We start from the raw sequence: 9,705 nt of genomic DNA, 5'->3' as shown, positions 1-9,705 counted from the left end.
CAAATGGTTTAAGTTACTCTCCTGGAGCTAAATGGCTAATTAGAGGCAGAGAGGGGACTGGAAATTACTTCTGCCTGATTCCAGAAATGGAGTGGGAACCAAAGGTCATCATTTAACATCAGATAATCAAGAGACAGGACTATTCCCTTCCACATGCAGCTCACCACTCATTCAGCAAATGCACTGGGAGCATCTGCTGTCCCCAGAAACAAAAATTCAGAATGAATACATTCCATATTTTCAGATGTGGGGAGTCAGAAGTGAAGAATGCTGTCTCTATTTTGTCCGGATATGCCTAAATACTAGGGTCAACAAAATTTCTATATTCCCAATCATTCTGGTGGTTTGGTTCATCCACTAAGGTACCTCAAATCAGCTTAATCAGGAACACCGGTGCAGAACCTTGCCATGGCAATGTGCATGAGAATCACCTGGAAACCTTGTTCAGCTGCCGATTCAGTCTGGAGTATGCCTGGGGTGGGCCCTGAGATGCTGTAGCTACTCCCAGGCCTCCTCCGCTGAGGGTCTGAGGCCCACCTTCTAAGCAGCAAGGCTGTAGAGAGGTAGCACGAGAGCATCAAAGCTAGGGGCCTCTCCAAGCATCCAGGGCAACCCTTGCATTCGACACATGGTCACTGAGCCTCAGCGGGAAGTGGGACTTGCCCAAGGTCACACAAGAATTTTGGCCAAGAGCTGGCCCTGGAAGTTCCGGACCTCAGAGTAATGGAAGGATAAAGACAGCCCCAGGGTGGGCGCAGTAGCTCATGCCTCAATTCCAGCACTTTGGGAGGCCAAGGTAGGCAGATAACCAGAGGTCAGGAATTCGAGACCAGCCTGACCAACATGGAGAAACCCCATCTCTACTAAAAAAAAATTGGCTGGGCGTGTTGGCAAATGCCTATAATCCCAGCTACTTGGGAGGCTGAGGCAGGAGAATCGTTTGAACTCGGGAGGCGGATGTTTCGGTGAGCCCAGACTGTGCCGTTGCACTCCAGCCTGGGCAACAAGATCAAAACTCCATAAAAAAAAAAAAAAAAAAAAAATTTAGCATGGTGGTGGGTGCCTGGAATCCTAGCTCCTCAGGAGACTGAGGCAGGAGAGTCACTTGAACCCGGGAGGCAGAGGTTGCAGTGAGCAGAGATGGTGCCATTGCATTCTGCCTAGGTGACAGAGTGAAACTATGCCTCAAAATAATAATAATAATACAAATAATAAAATTTAAAACAGAAAAACGGCCTACTCACAGGTGTTCTGTTATTCCTCGTTATAAAGTAATAATGCTATTTGGGAAAACAGCATTTTTCTTTTTCTTTTCAAAAATTTCTACTCATCCCTTTGCAGAGATTCTGCCTGTGACTCGGTCTCCAGGCTTCCTTTGGGTTGACCTGGCTCAGTGACATCTGGCCCAGCTCTCCGGGGCCATGCAGAGACTATGGGGTGTGCTCCTCCGCGGCCCCTTGGGATGTCACTGTTCCGTCTGTTCTGCTGCGGTCCCTGCAGTGGGCCACCTTTTCCAGTCTCTCCATAGCAGGCTTTGATAGCATCTTCAAACTGGAGCAGGCAATACTGTATGTGACAAGGAAAGTTTTAAGGAACTGGGCCAGACACAGTGGCTCACGCCTGTAATCCCAGCACTTTGGGAGGCCTAGGCAGGCAGGTCACCCAAGGTCAGGAGTTCAAGACCAGCCTGGCCAACGTGGCGAAACCCCGTCTCTATAAAAATACAAAACTTAGCTGGGCATGATGGTGGGTGCCTGCAATCCCAGCTACTCAGGAGGCTGGGGCAGAAGAATCGTTTAAACCTGGGAGGTGGAGTTTGCAGTGAGCCGAGATCCTCCCTGCCGTTGCACTCCAGCCTGGGCGACAGAGCGACGGTCCATCTCAAAACAAAAACAAAACGACAACAAAAAAACACCTTCTCACCCACATTGTATCTCACATCGCCCCAAGGCAGAAACCCTGCTCAGGTGCCAAACAAAGAGGCAACCTAACAACTTCAAAGCCTTGTAATACATTATTTGTGTTGTTTGTAGCAACACTGTGCTGATATTAACTGTAGTTCCCTTGGTTTGAGGGAGCCAAAAAAGATTTTTAAAAATAATGATAATTCTTTATATCTATATAGATACATAGATATAATTGCACTTTAGGTTCTGGGGTACATGTGAAGAACATGCAGAATTGTGCATAGGTACATACATGGCAATGTGGTTTGCTGCCTCCATCCCCCGTCACCTATATCTGGCATTCCTCCCCATGTTATCCCTCCCCAACTCCCCACCCCCCGCTGTCCCTCCCCTAGTCCCCATAAACAGACCCCAGTGTGTGATGCTCCCCTCCCCGTGTCCATGTGTTCTCATTGTTCAACACCCACCTGTGAGTGAGGACATGAGGTGTTTGGTTTTCTGCTCTTGTGTCAGTTTGCTGAGAATGATGGTTTCCAGGTTCATCCATGTCCCTACAAAGGACAGGAACTCATTGTTTTTTATTGCTGCATAGTATTCCATGGTGTATATGTGCCACATTTTCCTTATCCAGTCTATCATCGATGGGCATTGTAATGGGATTGCCGGGTCAAATGGAATTTCTATTTCTAGGTCCTTGAGGAATCGCCACACTGTCTTCCAGAATGATTAAACTAATTGACACTCCCACCAACAGTGTAAAAGTGTTCCTATTTCTCCACATCCTCTCCAGCATCTGCTGTCTCCAGATTTTTTAATGATCGCCATTCTAACTGGCATGTGATGGTATCTCAATGTGGTTCTGATTTGCATTTCTCTAATGACCAGTGATGATGAACATGTTTTCATATGTTTCTTGGCCTCATATATGTCTTCTTTTGAAAAGTGTCTGTTCATATCTTTTGCCAACTTTTGAATGGGGTTGTTTTTTCTTTCTTGTAAATCTGTTTTAATTCTTTGTAGATTCTGGATATTAGCCCTTTGTCAGATGGGTAGATTGCAAAATTTTTTCCCATTCTGTTGGTTGCCGGTTCACACTAATGATTGTTTCTCTTGCTGTGCAGAATCTCTGGAGTTTAACTAGATCCCATTTGTCTATTTTGGCTTTTGTTGCCAATGCTATTGGTGTTTTAGTCATGAAGCCCTTGCCTATGCCTGTGTCCTGATATGGTGTTAAGCCTTATGTTTAAGCCTTTAATCCATCTGGAGTTAATTTTAGTGTAAGGTGTTAGGAAGGGTTCCAGTTTCTGCTTTCTGCACATGGCTAGCCAGTTTTCCCAAAACCATTTATTAAACAGGGAATCCTCTCCCCATTGCTTGTTTTTGTCAGGTTTGTCAAAGATCAGATGGTTGTAGATCTGTGGCGTTGCCTCTGATGCCTCTGTTCTGTTCCATTGGTCTGTATCTCTGTTTTGGTACCAGTACCATGCTGTTTTGATTACTGTAGCCTTGTAGTATAGTTTGAAGTCAGGGAGTGTGATGCCTCCAGCTTTGTTCTTTTTGCTTAGAATTGACTTGGCTATGCGGGCTCTCTTTTGGTTCCATATGAAGTTTAAGGTGGTTTTTTCCAGTTCTGTGAAGAGGGTCATAGGTAGCTTGATGGGTATAGCATTGAATTTATAAATTACTTTGGGCAGTATGGCCATTTCCACAACATTGATTCTTCCTAACCATGAGCATGGACTGTTTTTCCATCTGTTTGTGTCCTCTCTTATTTCATTGAGCAGTGGTTTGTAGTTCTCCTTGAAGAGGTCCTTTAAATCCTTTGTCAGTTGTATTCCTAGGTATTTTATTCTCTTTGTAGCAATTGTGAATGGCAGTTTGTTCTAGATTTGGCTCTCTTTATGTCTATTATTGATGTATAGGATTGCTTGTGATTTCTGCACATTGATTTTTGTATCCTGAGACTTCGTTGAAGTTGCTTATCAGTTTCAGGAGATTTTGAGCTGAGACGATGGGATCTTCTATACAATCATGTCCTCTGCAAATAGAGACAATTTGACTTCCACCTTTCCTAATTGAATACTTTTATTTCTTTTTCTTGTCCAATCGCTCTGGCTAGAACTTCCAAGACTATATTGGATAGGAGTGGTGATAGGGGGCATCCTTGTCTAGTGCCTGATTTCAGAGGGAAAGCTTCCAGTTTTTGCCCATTCGGTATGATATTAACTGTGTGTTTGTCGTAAACAGCTTTTATTATTTTGAGATACATTCCCTCAATACCTAGTTTATTGAGAGTTTTTAGCATGAAGATCTGTTGAATTTTGTTGAAAGCCTTCTCTGCCTCTGTTGAGATAATCATGTGGTTTTTGTCTTTAGTTCTGTTTATGTGAGGGATTACATTTATAGACTTGCGTATGTTGAACCAGCCTTGCATCCAGGATGAAACCTACATGATCTTGATAGATAAGCCTTTTGATGTGCTGTTGGAATCAGTTTGCCAGTGTTTTATTGAAGATTTTTGCATCTATGTTGATCATGGATATTGGCCTGAAATCTTTTCTTGTTGAGTCTCTGCCAGGTTTTGGTATCAGGATGATGTTGGTCTCATACAATGGTTTGGGAAGGATTCCCTCTTTTTGGATTGCCTTGGAATAGTTTCAGAAGGAATGGTACCAGCTCCTCTTCGTATGTCTGGTAGAATTTGACTGTGAACCCATCTGGACCTGGGCTTTTTTTGGTTGCTAGGCTATTAATTGCTGCCTCAACTTCAGCCCTTGTTATTGGTCTATTCAGGGTTTTGACTTTTTCCTGGTTTAAGCTTGGGAGGGTGCAAGTGTCCAGGAATTAATCCATTTCTTCCAGGCTTACTGGTTTATGTACATAGAGTTGTTTGTAGAAATCTCTGATGGTAGTTTGTATTTCTGTGAAATCTGTGGTGATATCCCTTTATTGTTTTTTATTGCATCTATTTGATTCTTCTCTCTCTCTCTTTTTTTTAAATTAATCTGGCTAGTAGTCTGTCTATTTTGTTGATTTTTTCAAAAAACCAGCTCCTGGATTTATTAACTTTTTGAAGGTTTTTTTGTGTCTCCATCTCCTTCAGTTCTGCTCTGATCTTAGTATTTCTGGTCCTCTAGCTTTTGAGTTTTTTGTTTGTTTGTTTGTTTGTTTGTTTTGAGACGGAGTTTCCCTCTTGTTACCCAGGCTGGAGTGCAATGGTGCGATCTCAGCTCACTGCAACCTCCGCCTCCTGGGTTCAGGCAATTCTCCTGTCTCAGCCTCCTGAGTAGCTGGGATTACAGGCACGCGCCACCATGCCCAGCTAATTTTTTTTTTTTGTATTTTTGGTAGAGACGGGGTTTCACCATGTTGACCAGGATGGTCTCGATCTCTCGACCTCGTGATCCACCTGCCTCGGCCTCCCAAAGTGCTGGGATTACAGGCTTGAGCCACCGCGCCCGGCCCCCGAGTTTTTTTTTTTTTTATCTTGCTCCTCTAGCTCTTTCAATTTTGATGATATGGTGTTGATTTTAGATCTTTCCTTGCTTCTCTGGTGGGCATTTATTGCTCTAAAGTTTCCTCTAGACACTGCTTTAAATGTGTCCCAGAGATTCTGGTACATTGTGTCTTCATTCTCGTTGGTTTCATTGAACAACTTTATTTCTGCCTTCATTTCATTGTTTATCCAGTCAACATTCAAGAGCCAGTTGTTCAGTTTCCATGAAGCTGTGCAGTTCTGAGTTAGTTTCTTAATTCTGAGTTCTAATTTGATTGCACTATGGTCTGAGAGACTGTTTGTTATGACTTCCATTCTTTTGCATTTGCTGAGGAGTGATTTACTTCCAATTATATGGTCAATTTTAGAGTAGGTGTGATGTGGTGCTGAGAAGAATGTATATTCTGTGCATTAGGGGAGGAGAGTTCTGTATATGTCTATTGGGTTTGCTTGGTCCAGGCTTAAGTTCAAGTCCTGGATATCCTTGTTAATTTTCTGTCTCGTTGATCTAATATTGACAGTGGAGTGTTAAAGTCTCCCACTATTATTGTGTGGGAGTCTAAGTCTCTTTGTAGGTCCTTAAGAACTTGCTGGCCGGGCGCGGTGGCTCACGCCTATAATCCCAGCACTTTGGGAGGCCAAGACGGGTGGATCACGAGGTCAAGAGATCGAGACCATCCTGGTCAACATTGTGAAACCCCGTCTCTACTAAAAATACAAAAAATTAGCTGCGCATGGTGGTGCGTGCCTGTAATCCCAGCTACTCAGGAGGCTGAGGCAGGAGAATCGCCTGAACCCAGGAGGCGGAGGTTGCAGTGAGCCGGGATCATGCCATTGCACTCCAGCCTGGGTAACAAGAGCGAAACTCCATCTCAAAAAAAAACAAAAAAAACAAAAAAACTTGTTTTATGTATCTGGATGCTCCTTCTTTGTCTCTTTGATCTTTGTTGGTTTAAAATCTATTTTATCAGAGACTAGGAATGCAACTCCTGTTTTTTCTTTTGCTCTCCATTTGCTTGGTAAATCTTCCTCCATCCCTTCATTGTGAGCCTGTGTGTGTCCCTGCATGTGAGATGGGTTTCCTGAATACAGCACACTGGTGGGTTTTGACTTTTTATCCAATTTGCCAGTCTGTGTCTTTTGATTAGGGCATTTAGCCCATTTACATTTAGGGTTAATATTGTTATGTGTGGATTTGATCCTGCCATTTTGATGCTGGCTGGCTGTTTTGTCCATTAGTTGATGCAGTTTCTTGTGTCGATGCTCTTTACCATTTGGTACGTTTTTGGAGTGGCTGGTACTGGTTGTTCCTTTCTACGTTTAGTGAGTCTTTCAGGAGCTCTTGTAAGGCAGGCCTGGTGGTGACGAAATCTCTCAGCAATTGCTTGTTCGTAAAGAATTTTATTTCTCCTTCGCTTATGAAGCTTAGTTTGGCTGGATATGAAATTCTAGGTTGCAAGTTCTTTTCTTTAAGGATGTTGAATATTGTCCCCCATTCTCTTCTGATTGTAGGGTTTCTGCCAAGAGATCCACTGTGAGTCTGATGGGCTTCCCTTTGTGGGTAACTTGACCTTTCTCTCTGGCTGCGCTTAGCATATTTTTCTTCATTTCAACCCTGGCAAATTTGATGATTACGTGCCTTGGGGTTGCTCTTCTTGAAAAATATCTTTGTGGTGTTCTCTGTATTTCCCGGACATGAATATTGGCCTGCCTTGTTAGGTTAGGGAAATTCTCCTGGATAATATCCTGGAGAGTGTTTTCCGGCTTGGATTCATTCTCTCCATCATATTCAGGTACACCTATCAAACGTAGATTAGGTCTTTTCACATAGTCCCATATTTTTTGGAGGCTTTGTTCATTTCTTTTCACTCTTTTTTCTCTAATCTTGCCTTCTCATTTTATTTCATTGAGTTGATCTTCAATCTCTGGTATTCTTTCTTCTGCTTGGTCAATTTGGCTATTGAAACTTGTTTATGCTTCACGAAGTTCTCATGTTGTGTTTTTTCAGCTCCATCAACTCATTTATATTCTTCTCTAAGCTGTTGATTCTGGTTAGCATTTCATCAAACCTTTTTTCAAGGTTCTTAGTTTATTTGCATTAGGTTAGAACATGTTCTTTTAGCTCAGAGAAGTTTGTTATTACCCACTTTCTGAAACCTATTTCTGTCAATTCACCAGATTCATTCTCCATCCAACCTTGTTCCCTTGCTTGTGAGGAGTTGTGATCCCTTGGAGGAGGAGAGGCATTCTGGTTTTGGGTGTTTTCATCCTTTTTGTGCTGTTTTCTTCCCATCTTTGTGGATTAATCTACCTGTGATCTTTGTAGTTGGTGACTTTCAGATGGGATCTCTGAGTGGATGTCCTTTTTGTTGATGATGAAGTTATTTCTTCCTGTTGTTTAGTTTTCCTTCTAAAAGTCAGACTCCTCTGCTGTAGGACTGCTGGAGGTCCACTCCAGACCCTGGTTGCCTGGGGATCACCTGGGGCAGCTGTGGAACAGTAAGGGTTGGTGCCAGTTTCTTCTTCTCTTATCTTTGTCCCAGAAGGATACCCACCAGATGTCAGCCTGGGCTCTCCTTTATGAGGTGTCTCTTTGGATATAAGGGGGTCGGGGAGCTGCTTCAGGAGACAGTCTGTCCCTTAGAGGAGCTCAAGTGCTGAGCTGTGAGCTCCATTGTTCCATTCAGAGCTGCTGGGCAGCTACATTTAAGTCTGCTGCAGTGGAGCTCATAACTGCCATTTATTCCCAGGTGCTCTGTCTTGGGAAGGTGGGGCTTTATTTTTAAGTTTCTGAGGCACTGCTGCCTTTTTTCAGAGATGCCCTGCCCAGCAAGGAGGTTGCCTAGTCACAGTCTGCCAGCAGAGGAGTTGCTGAGCTGCCGTGGGCTCTGCCCAGCTGCTGTGTGAACTTCCTTGTGGTTTTGTTTATAGAGGTATAATTAGAACTGCCTCAGTAATGGCGGACTGCCTCGGTAATGGTGGACTGCCTCAGTAATGGTGGACTGCCTCAGTAGTGGCAGACTGCCTCGGTAATGGGGGACGCCCTTCCCCCAACAGAGGTGGACTGTCCTGAGTCTAGCTGTGCTTGCTGTGAAACTCTCAGTCCAGAGCATTTCAGATTGCTGGTCTTTGTGGGGGTGGGACCTGCCACTCCAGATCACCTGCCTCCCTGTTTAGCCCCCTTTTCTTCAGTTGAATTAGTGACTCTATCTCCCAGGTGTTGCAGGCTCCAGTTGACACGACTGCCCAGATTTGTGTGAATTTTTGTGCAGAGACCCGCAGCGCCAGCTGAAACAGCCATGCTGGAAACTCATGGTGCTTTTCTGCCCTGGAATCTCCTGGTCTGTGGGCAGTAAAAACTCATTTGGAAACGCAGTGCTCACTCACCCTCTGCATTCTGGCTGGGAACTGCATTCCAGAGCTGTTCCTATTCAGCCATCTTGGATTGTCCTCCAATAATGATAATTCTATCCCAAAGAAAAATTGTTAATACTTAGCCTTTGAAGGTGGTCTCAGAAAATAAGACGTTTTCGTTTCCAACTTACATTTACATTTTTGTATTTTTGTGGCAAGAGGCATGATAGAGTGGTAAATAAAAAACTCAGTGGCCGGGCATGGTGGCTCACATCTGTAATCCCAGCATTTTGGGAGGCTGAGGCGGGTGGATCACCTGAGGTCAGAAGTTCAAGACCAGCCTGACAAACATGGAGAAGCCCCATCTTTACTATAAACACAAAATTAGCTGGGCATGATGGTGCATGCCTGTAATCCCTGCTACTCGGGAGGCTGAGACAGGAGGATTGGTTAAACCCGGGAGGTGAAGGTTGCACTGAGCTGAGATCCTGCCACTGCACTCCAGCCTGGGCAACAGAGTGAAACTTCATCTCAAAAACAAAAAAAATGCTTTCAGCATAAAAGTATATTACAAATTGAGGGGGGAAGAAATGGATATGTGAAGTGAAAAAAGAAAGATGAAAATTTCCAACAGTTAAGGAAGAGCTTGTTCATGTGCTTTTTAAAAACGGATGACAGTATCAAATCGTGGTGTGTATACTTCATTGGATATATTTAAAACAATGATGCAACCATTTTATTTTTAAATGTTACTATTTGCAATATGACAGCCCTTGCAACTATTTTTAATCATGGTGAAAATGTTATATGTCCACTTGGAAAATGTGTAAGGGTTACATGGTTTTCCAGAAATTATCTTAGAGAACACCCAAGCACAAAGTTAATTAGCTCTGCCTTGGAGGAAAGAGATGTTCCTGGTGACGTCCCTGTGATTCCAGGGTTTGCCAT

The sequence above is a fragment of the Saimiri boliviensis genome, chromosome 17, assembly GCF_048565385.1.
Source record: "Saimiri boliviensis isolate mSaiBol1 chromosome 17, mSaiBol1.pri, whole genome shotgun sequence".
NCBI classification, from domain to species: domain Eukaryota; kingdom Metazoa; phylum Chordata; class Mammalia; order Primates; family Cebidae; genus Saimiri; species Saimiri boliviensis.
The sequence above is the reverse complement of the archived record's forward strand: the minus strand, read 5'-3'. Positions refer to the sequence as shown.